The sequence below is a fragment of the Myotis myotis genome, unplaced genomic scaffold (assembly GCF_014108235.1).
Source record: "Myotis myotis isolate mMyoMyo1 unplaced genomic scaffold, mMyoMyo1.p scaffold_m19_p_17, whole genome shotgun sequence".
NCBI lineage: Eukaryota > Metazoa > Chordata > Mammalia > Chiroptera > Vespertilionidae > Myotis > Myotis myotis.
This window is the reverse complement of record NW_023416321.1, coordinates 33,337,877-33,359,505: the sequence shown is the minus strand read 5'-3', so window position 1 is coordinate 33,359,505 and position 21,629 is coordinate 33,337,877. Positions and strand designations below refer to the sequence as shown.

Sequence of the window (21,629 nt, the reverse complement as noted above, 5' to 3'; positions counted from 1 at the left end):
TGCCGCTGGGAGCCTGTGTGAACAGGGACTAGTTACTGGACTTCTCTGAGCTCAGTCTCCAGGCCACTTTTTTTTTTTTTTTTAATATATTTTATTGATTCTTTACAGAGAGGAAGGGAGAGGGACAGAGAGTTAGAAATATCGATGAGAGAGAAACATCGATCAGCTGCCTCCTGCACACCCCCCACTGGGGATGTGCCTGCAACCAAGGTACATGCCCTTGACCGGAATCGAACCTGGGACCTTTCAGTCCGCAGGCCGATGCTCTATCCACTGAGCCAAACCGGTTTGGCTCCAGGCCACTTTTAAGGAAAAATTATATTTAAATGAATTAAGCAGGAAAACTCACAGTTTGAAAAAAGAGGAAATCTATCATTTATTTTTAAAGCACTTAAAGCAAAATAGAGCCAAAGGATTTATACTGCGTGTCACCCATACGGGTAGAAAAAGAACAAAAGAGAATGCTGTAACGTACCTGGTAGATGCTCAATAAATGGTAGATTTTATTCATAACCAGTTCTTACAGAGCTTCTCCAACATGCCCCGTGCTGTGCCAAGTCCTCTGAGGGTTAAAATAGTTCCCTGCTCCCTGGAAGCTCACCAGTTAGTTGGGGAAATAAGCTGTATGTACTAGTACACAGGCCAGTTGTAAAGGAAGGTGACCTGCCCTGGCCAGTGTGGTTTCGTTGGTTGAGCGTCATCCTGTGTCCCAAGTGGTTGCCAGTTCAATTCCTGTTCAGGGCACACACTCCCCAGGAGGCAGTCAATTGATGGTTCTCTCTCATCAGTATTTCTCTCTCCCTCTACTTTCCTCTCTCTCTCAAATCCATTTTTTAAAAACGGTGACTTTATATGATGAGGTCTTCGAGTAAGTGCCATAGTAAGTTAAGAAGGGCTTGACGTTGGAGAAGGACAAGAAGTGCTGACGGGTTTTAAACTAACTTCTAACCACAGTGAACACAAACATCAAAGACGAGGGCCATCCTGACCTTAACCCTAATCCTAACACGGAGAGACTAAGAGAAAACCTCCCTATTTATCTCGAAGTTACTGGAAGGGAAGAGGAGAGAGGGAGTGTGAGTGTTTCGTAATCTTGAGCAGGCCAAGCAGAGCTGGAAATAGGGCTGCAGGAGGGAGGAATGACTTCAGGGACTGGACGCAGAGGACTTGATTCCAAAAATAATGGTCTCTCTTGATCAGATCCCGAGGGAAGCCCTTCACCTCTTGGTTCACAGCACCCTTCCTAGTAACTGAGAGAAGGTATTCGCCTCCTTCTTAAGGGTAAGACGTTTTTACAATAGTGCTGAGTAATTTGGTCCCTGTGCTGCCTCAGTGGGCTGTGCCCGGCAGTGCCCCAGGGTTCCTCCCTCTCTGTGATAAGCCTGGGGCCCCTGGGGTGTCTTCCTGTGTTCTTCCTGTCCCCTCGCTTACTTACTTATTTATTTTTGCTTTTATAACTTTAAAAAATACTGCTTTTCTGAAAAAGCTTTATAAAATTATTACCTACGTTTGCAAATATTTACATCCTAGAGAAGGATATACCACGAAAAGGCAGGGTTCCCTCCCACCATTCCTGTCCTTTCTCTCCAAGGCACTTCTATTCCCCGTTTCTTATATATACACTTAGAGAGGCTTCAATGCACACATCAGCCTTCCTCTCATGCTCGTTCTCTTTCTAAATTGGCATAACACCTGTTCTGTGTTTTTCTTTTTTTCTCAATTAACAATTAAGGTTTGGGAACCTCCCCAAATCAGCCTCACTCTGCTTCCCTTTTCACAGCTGTGTGGTTAGTGCTCCATGGTTGGATGTGCCATGGTTTGCTTACCAGTCCTTAGGGCCCTGGCTTTCATGGCACAAAGTCTGTTAAGAGTCAAAGGCATTTCCTTTGTCATTTCCTGCCCCCTATGTTTATGGGGCCTGCTGTGTGCAGACACAGGGACAGGTGTGGGGACGTGGAGAGGGGCACAGCCCATCCCTTGGGAACTCGGAGCCCAGTGGAGGAGGCAGACATTTAGGGGGCACCAAAGGGCAAGGCCAGCTCTGTGAGCTCACAGGGCTGTGGGGGCCCTTCCTGGCACTCCGTGCTTCTCCTGCCTTCAACTTCTCTGCCAAGGTGGAAAGTACAAGCAGCTGCCATCCAGAACGTGATCCTAGCTGAGGGTGTGTACAGTCGGGGAAAGAATCCTATAGGAAGGAAGTAAAAAAAACAACAACTCCCCGCCTCAAAGATATTACAGATAGAGCCCGGGGGACTCACAATACCTATAAAATTGGCGGGGGGGGGGGGGGGGCGTATTTAGCAAAGGCAGGAGGATCATCAGGAATGCAGAGGAAGGGACCAGTGCAAGGTGGCCAAAGACACAACTCATCTACTTCCAAATGTGTTCTGCCTCCCTCAGGGCAGAGCCTGACCCGACCTCTCCTTCCTCTCTCTGCCCCGAGCATGTCACCCTCCTGGCATTCCTAAAGGCTTTCCCGCCCATTCCCTTCCCGTGGTGTCTTCTGGATCAGGGAGGGCCCGCCACAGGGAGGCTCCCAGGTAGACCTCTGTGGGGACAAGCCCGGGGCCCACAGTGGCAGCAAATCTTGCCCAGAAGATGCCATACCCCACACATGGGTGAACATGGATGAAGTCACCAACACTGCGCCACCTTGCAGGAAAACACGGCGGGGAGTGCCTGGGAGGACTAGAGCAGGAAGACACGCTGAGGACGGGGAGTGCTGGGCAAAGCCCACAGGAAAGGGTGGGCCTCCTCTTCCCTATTGTGTAGACAGAGCAGAGGCAGGACAGACAGAGGGTCCCAGGGCTTCCGGAGAGAGAGACTGGGACTTTCACAGTTTGTCCTGTTTGTCAGGCCTGGCTCCACAGGGGAACAGCTGTGGGGCCTGGAGACACCCAGGCAGTGGGTCTGCTGGTGGCGGTGTCTGTGTGTGGGGAGGGGGGAGCGTGGGGAGGTGACAGAACCATCTAAATGGGCTCTTTTCCTCTCCAAGTGAAAGACTGTGCTTCCTATGCAGCCTCATAGCAAGCCAAGACCCCGCTACTACTATTTCTGGGCAAAAGCAAGTGAACAAAGAAACATAATGGCTGAACCATGGTCTCCTGGCGCGTCTTGGCCCAGCCACCCGGGGCCCTGCCTCTTGGACAGCTGGCTCCATCGCTCCCCCACACCAGCCAGTCAGAGAGCTTCGGGGTTCTCTTCCGGCTCCTGACTTCCACCTCCTCCCTGTCTGTACTGGTGCTACGGCCTCACAGCTCCTCACGTCTAAGGGCCCCTCCTGCCTCCAGCCAACACTCCCGCCCCCCAGTACCTCTAGTCCAAGTGGGTGAAGCCGCTGGACCCTTCCCCGCAGCACTTCCTTCCTCAGCCTCCGCCCCTCGGGGCTCCCACTGCCTTCCCTGTTCGGCCCAGCCCTCTCCCAAGAGCAGAGGCTGTGCCCTCCTCAGCGTGGGGTAGGTGCTCAGGCCACGAAGGGGCTACGGTGGAGGTGGACAGCTGGGGAGGGCTGCCCTTTGGGGGCCTAGATGACATCTGTCCGCTCACCCTGATTTGATGGTGAGGACGGGCGGTCAAATGGAGCTGGACAGGCAGTGAGAACAGGGTGCCAGGACTGCGGATCTTTGCAAGGGAGGGCGTCGGGGTGCGCAGGAGGCAGCTGATGAGTGATTTTCTCATCATTGATGTTTCTATCACTCTCTCCCTCTCCCTTCCTCTCTGAAATCAATAAAAATATATTTTTAAAAATAATGAAAAGAAGACTAGGAATCAGGGCATTGGGTCGGGGGGCGGGGGGTTCAACAGTTCGTGCGACTGTGGAATGGTGTTAAACAGTCCCGTTGAGCCAGCACGGAGAACAGACTGGGTGGAGACACAAGCCTCAGCCAGGGACTGAAGTCACCCCATTGCCTCCAGCAGCCTTTGGCCCCCGTCCCAGTGCCCTTCTCCCTCTGGTCTGCCCTGATCCCTCCTCGGAACCACCCTTACTTTGTGCAGCGCCTTGCTTAGCCGGCACTTACACGCTCGTTTCTGGAGGCCATGTGGAACCCGGGATGCGGCAGACTGTGCTCATCTGGCAGGAGGAGCCTCCCCATGTGGGCCCTGCCACCCAGGATTCAGCCAGAAGACATCCCCAAGCCCGGGGACCACCCGCCGGGCTTTGCTTCCACTCTGAACACCAGGGAGCCAGCTCATCAGAGCAGCCTCGGTGCTCTCTGAAGCGCGCCCCACGCTCCTTGCAATCGCCACCTTGAGGTCTAGGTGGCACCAAAACCTCACGCTCATTCCTCCCAGGTCGGGCACAGCCCACAGCCCACACCCCGGGAGAGAGCTGTTCCTACCGCGTCCTCCAAAAGCCTGGTCAGCTCAGCCCAGCGGGGTGCGAGCTCAGCTTTCTGGGTCCTGACCCTCCAAGTACAAGGGGCTGCAGACGTGTCATGGCCGTTTCCTGTCTGCCTTCTGCTTTGCTCGGTCCCCTGGGGACAGGTAGTGGGGACAGCCCTCGCTCTCTCATCTCAGCGTCAGGGACATCCCAAAGCAAGTACTGCAACGTGTTCTTTTCAAATGTAAAAAAGACAGAAAGAAAAGAAAATTACTGTAAAGATACTATGACATTAAATTCCCTTTTCAACTTGTTTAAAAAAAAAAAAGTATCCCAGTCATTTTTTCACGTGGTTCAACACAATAGGCGCCTGTAACCCTCCTTGGATATTTGAAATACGGTAGGAGCTCATCCTCCCTCCCTACACCACAGTCAGGTATCTTTTTGCAGCTCAACACCCATGGACAGGGTGGGGCAAAAGTAGGTGTACAGTTGTAAGCACACGACAGACTTTATTCTCGTATTATTTATTAATTATCGTAGCCTTTTCCATACGGGCAGCTCTAAACCCACGTTGCCCCGCCCTGGACATCTGTTCCGTGGCTGCTTTGCACTGAAGGCTTCCGGTGGGCGTTCATTCTGCAGCCTTCGCCGCGAGCCCTGAGGGCGGCACTGGATGGCGGGGAATTGGACGCGGTTCTCTGCGGAGCCCAGGCGCGCCGGGCAGCCAGGTGCTGCTGCGCCCGAGGAGGAAGAATGGGGCAGGTTTCGGGATGGGGTCATGGGGAGGGGTCCGTGGTGCAGACAGATGGCTCTGAGGAAGGGACGTGGAGCAGCAGAAACCTAAATAAAATGTTGGGATGAGCCGGTAGGGGAGGACCGATACCTGTCGGCAGCGGGGCAGCCTCCCTCCCCCTCAAGGTTAATGAGCAGGAAAAGTTGGGATTCTTGGCGCTCCGCGTCCTACCGCCCCAGACTCACGCTCTCTCTTCCTAGAACACCGTCCCTCCCAGGGAGTGTGTGTGTGTGTGTGTGTGTGTGTGTGTGTGTGTGTGTGTGTGTGTGTGTGTGTGCGTGTGTGTGCGTGTGTGTGCGTGTGTGTGCGCGCGCGCGCGGCCCCCCGCCTCCCCTTCCCACTTACCTCCCCCGGCATCCTCCTCCCCGGTGAGCGCGCCCAGGAGGGCCCCCCACCCCCACCCCAAGAGGAACGCCGAGCCGCAGCCGCCGAGGAAACGTGAAGTTTGTGCGGCTCAACATGACGCAAAAATTCTTGAAGAGCTCTTTGGCGGCGGCTATCTAGAGATCAGACCATGTGAGGGGCCGGGAGTACAAATACGGCGGCTCGGGCGCAGCGCCGGCACAGGCAGCGGCCACGCCGGGTGCCTCGAGGGCGCGAGGGTCCCCCGCATCGGCGAGCCCTGGGACCAGTCTCCCCGCGGACTGCCGGCAGGTGGGTCCGCTTTCCTTCTTGCTTCTAACCCACACTTCTTTCCAGAACTTCATGCGTCTCCGGCGCGCCAGGCACCTGGCGAGGGCGTGCGTGCGCCTGGGCGGTGGGCTCCTGGCGGCGCGGGGCCGAAGTCCGGCCGCAGGGAGAGGGGACCGTGGCGTGGGCGAGAGGACTCCGGAGGGCTTCTTTGTCTGCACCCGTGTGCTTCGTGGGGCCCCGAGTTCCAGTGCAAGACCCTTTACAGATGGTCTTAAGCACAGTGCCATCCTGCGCTCAGGGAAAAGTTGCCGTAGTTTCCCCCCATAGCTCACGTCTGATCTTGACTAACTGCCCTCGCGTGCAGGGGGCTGCGTGCGGAGGCGTTTCTGCGGGGAGGGAGCTGGTTGACACAAATGCCTAACTACCTAGAGAAATCTCTGAATGACACTTAAGGGGGACGAGTCTCGGTGCGCTTGGGTTGTTTTCCCTGGCAGAGCTGCTGCGCGCTCAGACATCTCGCAGGCCATTCAGAATTTATGTGAAATGCAAACCCCAGCCAGCTCTTTCGGCCCGCGCAAGTGCGAGACCATCAGGAGCTTGAGCAATGCATACGTTCAGATTTGGTTTTGAAAGATCCCTTGGGAGCTAAAGAGCACATTTCCTTTTGCACGGGGTGTTTTGCCTAATGAATTCCTTTTTCAGGGGGGGTTCTACAGAATTTGAGAAGGGTAGGATTTCTGAGTCAGACATAACAAAGGCTTGTGTGTATGTATTTTCATGACCAATTTTGCCCAGAAAAAAAAAAAATGAACCAGGTCATTAGATTATTTATGAGCCTGCTAGCTCTCACCATAGTAAGACGAGATCAAATATTTAATGGGTTTTGTTTTTAGTTACCTAGGAAAACATCTAAGAAAGCAACATTGGGATGTGAGTTTTATCCCAGAGTGTCGCTGTGGGCGGTATTCGTACTTGTGTTTCCGGGAGTGAAGGGAAACACTCAGCTTTGACTCTTTCTCCCACCGCTTTCTTTTGTGTGTAGCCACTGATGCCCAAAGGTTCAAGGTAGGGGTGTGAGGGTATAGGGGTGTGGGAGTGTGGGGCCGGGGGGAGGGGGGGTGTCTGCTTTCAGCATGGGTGAGAGGCAGGCTCTTAGAGGGCTTGTGCAAATTAAACAAGCCTTTTAGGGCATGGGTTTTTCTGTTGTTTGTACTGAACCCGAAGAAGAGCAGATTGAGACTGTGTCACAATGAATCAAAAGCCCCCTCGACACTGAGGATCCACGGAGGACATTTCATAGATGTGATGCCCGCACAGATACTCAAACCCGTCTCTCTCGACCTCCTTGCTTCAGAAATACATGTCCAAGGGATGAGTGGTGGGGTGGGAGTGGGGATGGAATCTTTTGAAGTTTTAATGAAATCAACAAAAGCCTCAGAAATTCCTCTTTGGGGGATGTCGAGCTGCCGCAGCATTTTGATAGAAGTCGGAGAGGCATGTCAAAGAGTTTCACCGATGGGCGAGATGACAGTGCAATGGGGTGCTTGTGTGTGTGTGGGGGGGAGGGGGGTGTTTCTTACAGCAGGCTTGCAAAACACCATGGATGACCCTCCAAAGCAGCGGTTCTCAACCTGTGGGTCGCGACCCCTTTGGCGGTCGAACGACCCTTTCACAGGGGTCGCCGAAGACCATCCTGCATATCAGATATTTACATGACGATTCATAACAGTAGCAACATGACAGTTATGAAGTAGCAACGAAAATAATTTTATGGTTGGGTCACAACATGAGGAACTGTATTTAAAGGGCCAGAAGGTTGAGAACCACTGCTCCAAAGAGAAACACAGGTAATCCCAGAAATTAAGCCAGGAAGTGGCCGTTCCTTCTTTATACTCATTGAATGGCATGACTTGAGAGAACAATGGCAGGGCTGCCTGAAGAAGCGTAATTTTAATGAATCAACAGTTTATTAAGTTTACGCTTCATGAATCAACAAGATATAGTCATGACTTGACTTTCTTTTTAACTAAGATGCCTGGATGGCCAAAGGGAAAATGCAGTCATTTGTCTGTCACTTTCAGAAATTACCTTGAACCGTTGTTATTCCAGGCCAGAGTATCAGTCCCTTTGGGTCTCTCGGGCTTTAGCGCTAAGTGAGGGCAGGAGGGGGTCCTGCATAACATGATGGCTAAGTCTCTTCCACTCATGCTGTGGCTGAGACCCTGGCCTTTCTGCTTTAAGCAGACACAAGTTGAAATGATGCAGCAAAATGCCCGAGGGCAGGACTCTGCCCAGATGCCACCATCAAATCAGGGTCCTCTGGGGGGGCCTCCTGGCTTTCACTCTAAGACAGAGGCTTTGCACACTCTTACACACACAGGTCAGGTTCTGCACCTCAAACATGTCCGATCAGCAGGCCCGAGCTCCCTGACTTCCTGACTCCCCCGTGCAAGAGGCCCAGGGTGTGGTGTAGTAGAAACAGCCTCCGGGCAAAGCTGGTTTGGGCTGAGTGGTCTTCTTCCCAGTCACTGAGGTTTGTGCACAGAACAGGCTGGGGTGTGGAGTGAAAAACGCCCCGTTTCTTCATCCCTGGGGCAACGGATGCTGACTGATCTGCTCCTGTGGGTCCGGGTGCTGCCAGCCTGATCCTGGACAAGGGTACTTGCCAGTTTCTGGGATTAACTGGACAAAATAGCACCGTAAGGAAAGCAAGTCGTCATCTGTTCAGGTGGAAGCAGATGGGACTAACCTTTAAAAGGAATGATTTTCCCTGGGCGGAGGGGTGAGCTGCTGTTCTAGGCGGGCCCAAGACCCAGGATCGGCAGACACAGACCCCTGATTTCTAGGCAGAGCTCATCCTTCTGACCTGAGTCCACATTCAGAAATGACCTCTGAGTCACGTTCCTGGGAAGGGGGCGTCCCTCCAGCTGACCTTTGTCAGCTCCCACTGACCGGGAAGATGAATGCTCATTTACAGAAGGTCAACAACATGCTTTTAAACCAAGTGTTTTCCCAGCCCTGGGTCTGTTATGGTGACAAAACGAGTAGAGATAAAGCAGGTCTGACTGCCTTATTTTCTTCTTTCCTTTGGCTCCCCTGGAACCTGGCAACAGCCCTCTCACTGCCCCCCCCCCCCCAACCCTGGACCAAGGAGACTTGTTAGTGGGTATTTAAACCATGTGCTGGAGACATGGAGGTGCCATCCCAGGGCCAGCTCAGTGACCAGGGTCGCCAGGCACTGACAGGTGGCAGATGGCATGGGGAAGGTCTCCTGAGGCCCAGTTCTTCATGTCATCATGTGACGTAGGGAGGGAAGAGGTGAGAATGGGGTTGGGACAGGACCAAGTGGCAAATCCCAGAGAGCCAATTGCTGCTCTGGAAGGATCCAGGGTGGGGGGCGGCGGGGGGGCAGGGAGGGCTGGTGGTGGGCTCGGTAGGAGGGAGCAAAGCGGTGGCCTTTGCCCTCTTGTGTTTTTGTGTGGCCTTTCTGGGTAGTCAAGAAAAAAAGACTGGTCTGCTTCCTTTGATACTGAGCTGCTGAATGAAAATAGAATACACGGGCTCTTTGGCTCTAAGAGGCTTCCTTGAGTTAGGGAGGGGCAGAGCTGGCAGGGCCTGGGAGGGGATCTGCTCAAGCTCCGCCAGCTTGAAGACACCGCCAGGCCTGGAACCTGAGGCTCCTGCACTCTGCTCTTTTCTCTCCCTGGGGTGTGTTGTTTTTAAATGCTAATCTAGTCAGCTGGCTCTTTCCCTGGTCTCAGAGGAAAGGAGCGGGCAGGGAGGAAGGCGGAGGGAAGGGGCCGGGGAGAGAGGAGATAGGCTATTCTGGGCACACCATGGGCAGCAGGGAGGTTTCCAGCTCCTCTGAGGACTAGAATTAGTTTTCTCCCCCGAATTTTTAATTTTGAAAAATTGCAACTAAAAAGGCAGAAAAATGGTCCGATGAACCCAGACTCACGAGTTGTTCGCATTTAGTCACACTTGTGTGTGTACTGTAATTTTACACATGTACCCAACTCTTGCATATGTAATGTATAGAGATTTGGATACGTTGCATAGAGTATAAGACACAATATAATAATTATACAATTTACATATGTCTATAATTTTTGCATTGAACTTTTGAGAATTTGCAGACATCTAAATACTGGCCGCTGAATACATCAGCCCATGTTTCCTAAGAACAAGGGCATTCTCCTACATCACAGCCCCATTGTTATCACATTTGGGAAACTTAACGTTGATAAAATATCACTATCAAATATACAGCCCATATTCAAGTCCCCCCCCCCCCCCCCCCCCCCCCACACACACACACACTCTTTCAGCGAGGTCCTTTTTAGCTTTGAGGGTGACTTTTTGAGGCTGGAATCTCCGAGAGACTGGGAACCCTTGTTGTAATGTGCTCCGCAAATCACAGAAGGATGCCTCAAGAAGTCTAATTAAAGAGGCACATTTAATGCAATCTGGGACTATGAGGGGCCATTCCCCAAATCTCACAGTAACAAGATAGTCGAAAAACCAGGTTTATATAGGCAAAAATCACAAAAGTATTGATTACATCCCAGGGTTTGGAATGAGGAACCTGGTTCGCAAAAAAGCAGTTTACAGAAGCAGAATTTAGCATGTTAATTACAGTTTTGGGTCACCGAGTTGATAGAAACACATTATCTGGGACTGCTGGGTTGACAGGAACACATTATCTAGAGCCCTCAGGTCTCGAGACCACTGAGTTGCCAGGAATTCATTATCTAGAGCCATCGAGGCAATTTAGAGTAATTGTGCTGTCCTGGTCTTGGGACCACTGAGTCAACTGGAACGCATTACCTGTGGCCACTAAAACAATTTAGGATAATTGTGCTGTCCTGTTTCCCGGGTCCAGAAGAATGTGCTTTCTAAAACCAGTAAGATAACAATCAATGGGATAGTCATTCAATCGAATGGGATGATGTATATACAATTCAGAAAATCAAAATAACTTTTCTATTGTTAAACCAAACAGCAGGGTTAGAGTTAAACTACAGTTTCTACCTGAGATGGTTGCTACCATACTTCAGCTATTCCCGGTGCATCTGAGAACTAGATCAGTACTGGGCCATCGTGAACTGACTTTTCACGAGTGTCTCCAAACTGTGTGTGTGACTCCTTGTAAAGCACGTTTTAGGACTTCTTGCCCCAAGCATACAGGCACTTTCAACTCAAGCAACAAGACCCAAATCACAAACAGCTGGTGGCTGAAGAGGTGTCCGCACGTGGCCTCTGTCCTCCCTCTTCACTCTGCTGCCTGACCCCATCTCGTCCCCAGCTTTGCTCTTCCACCCGGAGAAGCGGGCCCAGTTCCCCCTCCCCGCTCCTCTTCCCACTCTCATTTTATTTAATTTCACCTCAGAGCCCTTCCTGCTCCCCTGCTCTCTCCCGCCTAGCTCAGCTGTCACAAGGAACTCCACCCTCATTGCACAACACACTTTCCCTGGGGCTGGCTTTCTTCTCTCTCCTCCCTCCTCTCCCCCTCTTGGCTCCCTCTGTGGGGCTACTCCTGTTTGTCTCACACAAGAGTCCTCTTAGTAATACACCTATATTAAGGACAAGAAAATCTGTGTTTGAAAACGCTCCTGCTTTTGTTTCATCTCGATGGCTATTTATTGCATAAATTGCATTATAACAACAATAAAGGAGTGTTTATAAAGTGTAAGTGACACTCCTAATCCTGCTTAATCTAACACATCACCTGCTTGAGTTTCCCCAAGTCCCTTTCCTGGCTAGTCCACGCTGAGGCATATGGCAGTGACGGAGTGCAAGCAGTTTTGTTTTCTGCACACAGTTGTGAAGTTAAGGGTATAAGGGACTCCAGTCCTCAGCTTCTACAGCTCTTTAAAGGTGCCGAAAAGACGTGTCCACGGAGTCCATACCAGAGTTTATCTACTTCCTTGTCCTTCTGTCCTTCGGTTAAGTTTCCCTCAAGAAGCAGAAAACATTAAAATAAATAACTCCTGCCCTTGCCGATAGCTGAGGGGTGCAGCCGTGGGCAAACTACAGCCCCGCGGGCCAAATCCGGCCCATTTGAAATGAATAAAACTAAAAAAAAAAAAAGGACCGTACCCTTTTATGTAATGATGTTTACTTTGAATTTATATTAGTTCACACAAACACTCCATCCATGCTTTTGTTCCGGCCCTCCGGTCCAGTTTAAGAACCCATTGTGGCCCTCGAGTCTAAAAGTTTGCCCACCCCTGGGTTAGAGCATCGGCCTGCACCCTGAAGGGTTCCTGGTCAAGAGCTTGCACTTGGGTTGCCGGTTCCATCCCTGGCCCTAGTCGGGGTGCATGTGGGAGGCAACCAATTGATGTGTCTCCCTCACATTGATGTTTCTCCCTCTCTCTCTCTCCCCCCTCTCCCTTCTTTCCTCCCTTCCACTCCCTCTAAAACATCAATGGAAAAAATATCCTTGGGTGAGGATTAACGAAAAAACATTTTAATGGACTGTGGACTGGAAAAGTCTGACATGTTCTGGATTAAAAGAGAGCACAGGTTGTGCCTTGTGGACTTTGAAATAAGTGCCGTGGGCACACCCATCAACAGCCTGTGTTCCGAATGCTTATTCACGAGTTGCTTATTTAGAACTTGGAAGGTATTCTTAGCCCATTGACAGACATAAATGTTGCCGACGGTGGCTAGCCTCCTAGCTAGCTTACAAAGTCCTAGTGCAGTGACGGCGGACCTTCTGAGCTCGGCGTGCCAGCGTTTTGAAAAACCCTAGCTTAACTCTGGTGCCGTGTCACATATGGAAATTTTTTGATATTTGCAACCATAGTAACACAAAGACTTATATTTTTTATATTTATTGTATATATTTAAATGCCATTTAACAAAGAAAAATCAACCCAAAAAATGAGTTCGCGTGTCACCTCTGACATGCGTGTCATAGGTTTGCCACCCAGTTTAACCATGAAAATACGAAGACTCTAAAATGCACACTATAGAACACAGCATTGTCACCTACTACAAAAGGGATAGTGGTGACAATGAAACCAGTTAGGAGTTATTTTATTTTTTTGTTAATCCTCATCTGAGGATATATATATATATATATATATATATATATATATAAATGATTTCAGAGAGGGAGAGAAAGAAACATCAATGATGAGAGAGAATCACTGATAGGCTGCCTCCTGCACACCCCCCACTGGGGATTGAGCCCACAACCTGGGCATGTGCCCTGACCAGGAATCAAACCGTAATCTCCTGGTTCATAAGTCAACCACTGCACCACACTGGCTGGGCATGAGGATATTTTTCCATAGATTTTTAGAGTAAGTGGGAGGAGGAGGGAGGGGAGACACACACACATACACACACACACACACACACACACACACACACACACTTATACATAAATTGGTTGCCTGCTGCACGCACCCCAATCAGGACAGGGGGATTGAACTTGCAACTCAGGTACGTGCCCTTGACTGGGAATCCAACCCCTGACCCTTTAGTGCTTGGGCCAACACTCTAAACATTTAGCAACACTGGCCAGAGCAGTCCGTTAAATGTTTTGTTTTGGTGACAGTCTTCCCTCTGCCCTCAAGATGCACGACAGACCCTCCGATGGTGAGAACAGGAGGGGCAGGACCCTGAGAAAGAGACCCTGGGGAAGGAAGAGGAGTGTCTCACTGAGGCTCCAAGCTGCCGGCATGGCAGCTGTGGTTCCCAGGGCCCTGTGCCCAGAAAATCCAAAATAGACGCTCGGGGCTGTGCAGTGCACACACGGGTTAGCAAGTATCCAGCACAGAGGTCTATAAGCCACGGGCCCTGCTTCCGGGGGACTGCAAAGCCAATATATATTAAACAAAACAAAAAACTAATGAGACATGATAATCAACAATGAATGATGGAGCAGAGAGAGATTATCTTGGGCAGGGTGGTGAGAGGAAGCTTCACGGAGCGGGTGGATAGGAACTTAAGCCAGGCCTTGGAGGATGCTGGGTAATTAGAGGGAGCCAAGGTGTGGGGTGAGATGCCCTGGGCATGCCTGGGGCCCACCTGGCCCTGGTACCCCGGAGTGCTTAAGATTCAGCACCCACACAGATGTCTTGAATTAAAATCTCCGGGAGAGTGGCCCAGAAATCTGCTGTTGACAAGTTTCCCGATGACTCCAGCCAGTGATTGAGAGGAGCAGGCAGGAGCCAGTGAGGGCCCATGGAAGGGGATGGAAGCCAGCTTCTGACTCACACTGCCCACTGGTTGTGCTCTGGACCAGCGGTCGCCAACCTTTCGGACCTCACGGACCACCAGTGGTCCGCGGACCACCTGTTGGCGACGGCTGCTCTGGACTATGAATCGGTTAACCCTACGGGCCTCAGTTTCTCTGGCTGGGGTGTGAAGTAGAAAAGCAGAATGGGTTTCATATGGGTGGTGGCATAGTGATCATCCATATGAGTTAAGAATTTGTCTTACCTTTATTTAATTCCCACAACCGATCTGTTCCCATCCATGAGGCCTGTTTTATGCATGAGGCAATGGAAGCTCAGAGAGGGTAAGCGACCTTGCCAAAGTCACATCGCCAGTGCGGATGTGTGAGACAGGAGAGCTGTGGTGGTGGACACAGGAACTGGTTAGTCTGGGTTAGTTTGTTCGTGTTCACTGGAGGAGGGCCATGCATGCCTATCTAAGCCAAATCCACTTCTTTTCACCAAAGACAAAATGAACGATCCATTGTACTTTTGGCCCCTGGAGTGGTCACAACCCCACCGCCAATGGCTAATCCTCTAGATTTTACACTCTGTGAGGAGAGGAGCTCCAAGCTCTCTTCTTCCAGGCAGAGAAAGTTCTGGACCGAGACCCTTCTCCTTTCTCGTGGTAACTGGCCCAGATGGCCCTGGGGATTTTAATTCCTCTCCAAAAGTTTAAACTATCGAATCTCAAGGAATTATTTGGATAAGGAGATGGCTATGACTGTGGAATTCATTTCTACCCCTTACACCCAAATAACAAGCAGATCTTCTCTCCTCTCTCCACACATATCAAGAAGTCTCTTCCTTTATGTTTGGAAAGGCAAGCCAGGAGTCCCTGTGGCTCACACCTCAAAGAACTCAGACCAGGATCAGATATTCACATTTTATTTTGTTTCAGCATAATCCATCAGTACTCATAAGAATAGCATTTGCTTTATTGAAGCTACTGTAGAATTACAGCTATTATTGGATTCTTTCAGGTTGAAAAGTTTAAGTTCAGAGGTTTTGATTTTGGTCTTGTCTTTACAGTGAAAAGTTAAATAAAGCAGCAGATATCAATCAAAAAAGAAAAACGTCCCTTCAACAAATACTACCCCCCTTCTTACACTGTGGAGCTTGTGAGCCAGAATCAACTTAAATTCAGGGTCCTGTCCTGGCCGGGTGGCTTGCTCAGTTGGTTGGAGCCTCGGCCAGTGCACTGAAGGGTCACGGGTTCGGTTCCTGGTTAGGGCACATACTCAGGTTTTGGGTTCGATCCCTGGTCGGTGCACATACAGGAGGCAACTGATTGAAGTCTCTCTCTCTCTCTCTCTCCCCTCTTCTTTATCTAAAATCAGTAAACATATCCTTGAATGAGGATTAAAAAAAACTTAGGGCCCTATGACAGAAGCTGTGCAATAGCAACAAAAGGAAGACTTGTAAAATCTGAGGCCAGAAATGTGAGGTATTTGAACGTGCCACATCAGGTCTACAGTGGGAGGTCCATTAGCGCTAAAAGCAGCACCAGCCTCTCCCTCCTCATCCTGTTCTTTTTCCCACCCGTCAGATTTTGGCTTTTACCGTGAGCACCACGAAGGCAGGACTGTGCCTGCCTCATCTCCAAGATCCCAGCACAGAGCAGGCACACCGCGCATCACTGACGAATTAGGGTTGATGTGTGGTAGAGGGCCAGGCTTGGTGTTTACCATGTTCGTTGGTGCCTGAGCTCCGTAATTCCTATCAACCTTGGTAGGTGTCTTAGGACCTTTAGACTCCCTCTGAAGAGAGAATGCAAATTGCCGCTTGGCTGGTATATGACCTGTACGTCACCTGTGTCCACGGTACACCCATAATTCATGGTGGTTTTATTTTGTTTTTGAAATGGAAACTGAGCGTCCTGAGAAATGAACTCACTTTGACCTCGACACGTGAAGTCAGAGTCCAACATTTCTGTAGTGTTTCTGCTTAGAATGTTCTGATGTGTGTCCAACAGACATGTAGGAACAGGGGACAGGCATTTCCAAAGAACCAGGAGGTTCCGTGACTAATCACCATGAGTGTAACTACATGCTTGTTCAGATACTGGTTCCCCTGGCTATGGATACAGGGTTTGTTGTGGAAAGAAGAATGGAGATTTGATCACAAGTTTAAATAGAAACAATCCTTCTTACTAGGGAAGCGGTAGGGTGACTTAGCCCACCCCCTGGACTTGAGAGGAAGGAGTGTAACCAGGAAGTCAACTGTCAGCACCTCAGCTGCACCACAGCACTGCCCCGCGTGTGTGGAGACGTAGGGGACGAAGCTCCTGCAGATCAAGCTCTCATCCCACCAGGAAGCTGAGTTCCGTGACACCACCCGTGGTCTGTCCCTGCTCAGCCAGGGACAATGCATACATTCAAGGTGCAAAGGAAGGCTCCTGGGGCTTTTTGTGGCCGTGGAGAGACTCAAAGCTTGTCTGGCGGAGGTCACAGCTGTAATATTGACCTCCTTTGCAATCTCTCTACCTCGCAGGATAAAAATATCTTTTTAAAAAAGAAAGCTTTCAAGAGAGCATTCTTGGAAGCCAACCTTAAGCACTCTTACTTCTATATTCCTGGGCCAGCCAGCGTGCTCTCAATCCTTGTTGTCTGCTGATCTCCGTAGAAAAAGCTGTAGAAAAAGGTGGTCAGGGCTCTGCAGAATCAGGCACGTGGGGAAGGAGTCGGGATGCAGCATCCTGCAGAAGAAGGGGGCGCAGGCCAGGCCATCTACTCCTGGCCGACCTGATGATTAATGGGGAGGGGATTCCTTCTCACTGGGAGAGGCCTAGCAGTGATTTGGAGAAGACGTGTGTACCTCTACCAATTTGGTGGTTTCAAGTGGCTGTAACTTATGTGTTTACACCGCAGATTCTGTGACCAGGGGTGGGAGCACAAGAGGAGAGCCCCAGAAAGCAGAGCTGGGTGGACAGAGGCCAACCTCTGGGGAGAGACAACCTGAGGCCATGAGTCGGCTGGGGGAGGCTCTTAATATGTCCCCTTACAACTTGGGTCATTTCAACCTGCTGATAATTTTTATTTTTAAGTGCTGGGGATATTTCAGGAAATAAGACAATTGTAATGCTCAGGACAAAAATAGAAAATGGTGTCTCTTCTTGTAGGAGCTGTTCATGACAGTTGCCAAGAAATCAAGATCAGATGCCTTGAGGGCTGAGCCCCTGAGGACCTAATGAACACACAATGCCCCCCAAAAAGTTCACCAACACACACATTTTCCAACTTCCCTGCAGAGTGCCCTGAGGGGGAAAGTCAATGAAATCTAGAACAAATCACTTGAGGCCTGTGGCAGGAAGGCGAAGAGTTACTAGTATGGCTGTACTATTCCCCTGTACTGTATCCTCAGAGATGGGTGACGTTCCCCTTCCATTGACCCTGGTGGACATGCCGGAGACAGGTTGGGTGATGCTTTGCTTTTTGAGCTTCAATTTAAATTATAGGAAAGCTGTGGTAGAAAGATAGGAAGAAGAAAATTTTGAGTAAAATTATGAAGGTAGAGAAAGAAAGATCAGGCAAGGGGGTGGCCTTCGTCAGGGGCAGCTCTGTCACTGAGTGCCATCTGGTGGCACTTCGTAAGCTCTTTATCTCTGCCATCTGTTCTTCCAGGTCTTCAGTGTTTAATGTGGAAAGAGTGTTGTTGATATAGGCCAAAGAGGAGTGCCAAGGCCTTCTTCAAACAACACAGCCAGGGACTGCCAAGTTCAAGTTGAATGTAGCTATATATTTAAAAAAATAAAATAAATAAATTGACATATCATCGCTCTCTGAAAAAATGAATTTAAGGAGGTCAGAGAACCAAGATGGCAGCGTAGGTGAATGCAGTACTCTCTGCCTCCCACTAACTAGTGTCGTTTAAGATGCATGATGAGTGGGTCCAAGATAGCAGTGGAGTAGGCCACGGAGGCATCGCATGTGGAGTGAGGGGTCCCAGCCCCACACCAGCCCCCCAGCCCAGGTTTCCAGAGCTGGGTTCCAGTGTTGGTGAACTTTCGGGGGGCAATGTGTGAACTTTCGGGGGGAGCGGGGAAGAACCCCTATAACTTTGGGCTATAAAAACCAGCAGGGATTGTGCTGAGTGATATGGAGGCTGCTGGAGTCCCAGGCAGTTTCTCTTAAAGGGCCAGCTCACGAACTTCCATGGTCCTGCTTCCTCTGAGTTACGGCACTGGGACAGTGGCTTGGGGGGATCCAAGGACATACAGGGAGGAGCTGAACTGCCAGGAATGATGGTAATCTGCCAGAGATACAGGTGCCCTCTTAAAGGGTCAACACATAAAATAGCATCCACAGCCACTCACCCTGAGCTCTAGTGGAGGGAGGGTGGAGCAGACTATGGTCATGTGAGAAGCAACTGGGGCTTGTGGCTCTGGGGAGAGAGCTAAAGGGGCAACTGCAGGATCCCTGTCCTGAGTCCTCTCCCACACCACAGACACCATTTTTCTTGGGTAGAGCACTCCTCTCCATCTGGCATCAGCTTGGGGGAGTGCAATATCCTCACCCTATGGACTTCCTGTAGCCCCACACTGCAGAGCTTGCACCCTCCTGCGGAGTCAGCTACCTGGGGCAGGGTGTAGAGGTCTAGGCAGACTCAGGGGCTGTCAGTGACTGAGTTGTATAGCTTTGGGTAGAAGCCATTCCCCCCACTTTCTCATGAAACTGATTGGTGCCTCCCCGTCACAGGAGATCAAGTAGGCCCACTCTCCAGGCTCCCCAGCCCCACCCTCCCTGATTCCTGGTGGCCCCACCCTGCCAAACTCAAGCTCCTTAGGAGCTCTGGGAAGAATCCAGGACAAATTCAGTTGTATGGTTCTGGGGCAGAAGCCAGTCCCCCCACTTTCCACCTTCTCCCAAGCCTGACTGGTACATCCCCCTATGGGAGATACACTAGCCCTATCCTGTTGACTCCCAGTAGTTCTACCCTGCTGAGATCTGGCTCTTGGAAGAGTCTGAATCAGACTAAGTTGTATGGCTCTAGGACAGGGGTGGGCAACCCCTGGCACACGTGCCAAACATGGCACGCCAGTAACTTTTGCTGGCACGCAAAACTCTCTCAGAAAAAGAAAAGATTATTCAGCACATTTGTCTGTGAGCAGGAGAACACTTAAGGATAGGATACTTAAGTTGGTGAGTAATACTGCTGAACAATTAACAAAAGATTTGTCTTCATGTCAATTTTTTTCTATTTGTATTGATGAAAGACATTACATTGTCATCTAGGCTGGCCATTTTTTCTCGACTTTGTAAAGGTGATGAAATATGTGAAGAGATGGTTGCCCTTCTAACTCTACCTGAGTGTACTACCTCTATGTACACTCAGGCTGAATTATGTAAAGCAGTTATGAACAAATTCTCTCCTCAACAAATTGACATTTCAAAAGTGGTGTCCGTCACCTCTCATGGTGCTCCTTGTATGGCTGGTGAGAAAGCAGGTTTTGTAAATCTGTTTGCGAAAGAAGTTGGTCATACACTGATAGGTTTTCATTGCATCATACATGAGGCTTTATGTGCAAAAGCTGGCCTCAAGGAACTGCAGGAAGTGATACAAACAGTTACCAAAGTTGTTAATTACATTTCTGCTCAGGCTTTAAATAAAAAACAATTTCAAGTTTTACTGAATGAGGTAGAATCTGTGTATAAAGGACTGAAAATGTACAACAATGTTCGATGGCTTAGCTGAGATTTGGTTCTGAAACGATTCGTTGAATGCCTAAACGAGATAACGCTCTTCTTGAATAACCAACATGTTTCTTACCAAGAATTGTCTGACACCACGTGGGTTGCTAAACTGATGTTCTTTGCAGATTTTTGTGAACATTTGAATGACTTAAATGTTAAATTACAAGGAACTGGCAAGACACTTGATGTTATGTTTGGTTACATAAAGGCTTTTGAAAAGAAACTGGAAGTCTTCAAGAGGGATGTGGATGGTGAGAGATTTAGATATTTCCCAAACCTCAAGAGGTACATCAAAGACCTCCCAAAAGATGACAGAACAGACTGTCAAAGCCTTCAAAAGTTGTTTTTAAACATTATTGAGTCAACTATTGAGCAGTTCTTCTCAAGATTTGTGAAATTCAGAGAACTGGAAGAGACAGCAAAATTTATGAGGTTTCCAGACAGCATGAAACTGGAGGAACTAAACTTACAAATGTTTTCATGGATAGACATGGCTGACTTTGAAATGCAGTTGATTGAATTTCAGAGTAGCTCAATTTGGAAGCAGAAATTTATTGACCTCAGAGTTGACTTGGAAAATATTGAAAAAAAGCGATTACAGACAGGAGTACCAGAGAGAAGTGTCAAAAACGAACTACTGAGGACTCAGAATGCCATTCCAGAAAATTTTTTCTGTTTAAAAAACTTTGCAACAGTGTCACTCTCCATGTTTTCATCCACATACGCTTGTGAATCTTTGTTCTCAGTGATGAATTTTGTTAAGTCTCGTAATAGGAGTAGCCTGACGGATGAAAGTAGTAGTTCGTGCATATCTCTGAAGGTCAGGAAATATAAACCTGATGTAAAATCTCTGTCATCAGTGATGCAGCAGCAAAAGTCCCACTGATAATATCAAAGGGAGTCATACAGTTTTCTGTTGGACTATCAGTGTACATGTATACATTAAAAAATAAATGTATTTTTCATCATCATATACTGTGTTTTTGTCGCTCAAATTAATTTTACTATTTCTTCAAGGTTCTTCACATACGTACACCTTAAGAGATATCAAGTAGGTATAACATGTTCTCAAAAAATTAGGGTTGGCATGCAGAAGAATTTTGAGTCAGAGATTTTGCTGGTTTTGGCACACACTCACAAAAAGGTTGTCCACCCCTACTCTAGGATGTGGGTCATTTTTACCCGCATGCCCAAGTGGTGCAGTGCCCTTCCTTCACACGGCCACATCTTGGTCTTTTGGGGCCTAATAAACTCTGGTGGCCTCTCCTTGATGACACCCTAAGATCCTGCCCCACAACAAAGATCTCAGCGGGTGGCAGCTAGACTTGAGTGACCTCAGACTCAACACTGGCACCAAATTTGAACCTGTATCAATCTGGCCAGTGAACACCACTGGCCCCTACCTGGTGACTCACTGAGAACCTATCTCATGTACTCAAGTACTGCCAGAGGCTTTTTCAGTGACTGAGCCTAACAGGCAGCTGGCAGGCGGATCTCAGAGTGCCTTGGGGACTTTTGCTGACCTGCCCCTGGGCCCAATGCTGGTAAAAGCCAGGCTTAGTGCACAGATTGGTTCTTCCTGCATACACCCAATCCCAGTAGAGACAGCCATAAACTGTGAATCTGAATAAGCAGATTACAACTAGTGAAATTAAAGCAGTAATAAAAAAAAAACAACAAAAAAACAAAAAACCTCCCATCAAACAATAGTCCTGTATCAGATGGCTTCACCGGTGAATTTTACCAAACATTCAAAGAACTAACACCTATCCTTCTCAGACCATCAAAAAAATTCAAGAGGAGGGAAGACTCCCAAGCTCATTTTACGAGGCGGGCATTATCTTAATTCCAAAACCAGATATAATGCTACGAAGAAATAAAATTATAGGCTAATATCCCTGATAAATACAGAGGCTAAAATCTTCAACAAAATATTAGCAAATTGGATTCAGCAG

General features: G+C 49.2%; 1 protein-coding gene across 4 annotated transcripts in view; it reads left to right on the top strand.

Annotated features, from left to right (window-relative positions):
• Positions 1-5,632: 5,632 nt before the first annotated feature.
• The window catches only part of SLC6A4 (solute carrier family 6 member 4), a 42,468-nt gene continuing 26,471 nt past the window's right edge, over positions 5,633-21,629 (top strand). For all 4 annotated transcript variants that reach the window (XM_036340861.1, XM_036340860.1, XM_036340859.1 and 1 more), the window contains exon 1: positions 5,633-5,771. The gene's annotated coding sequence lies outside the window, so the exon portion shown is untranslated. The remainder of the gene's footprint in view (positions 5,772-21,629) is intronic.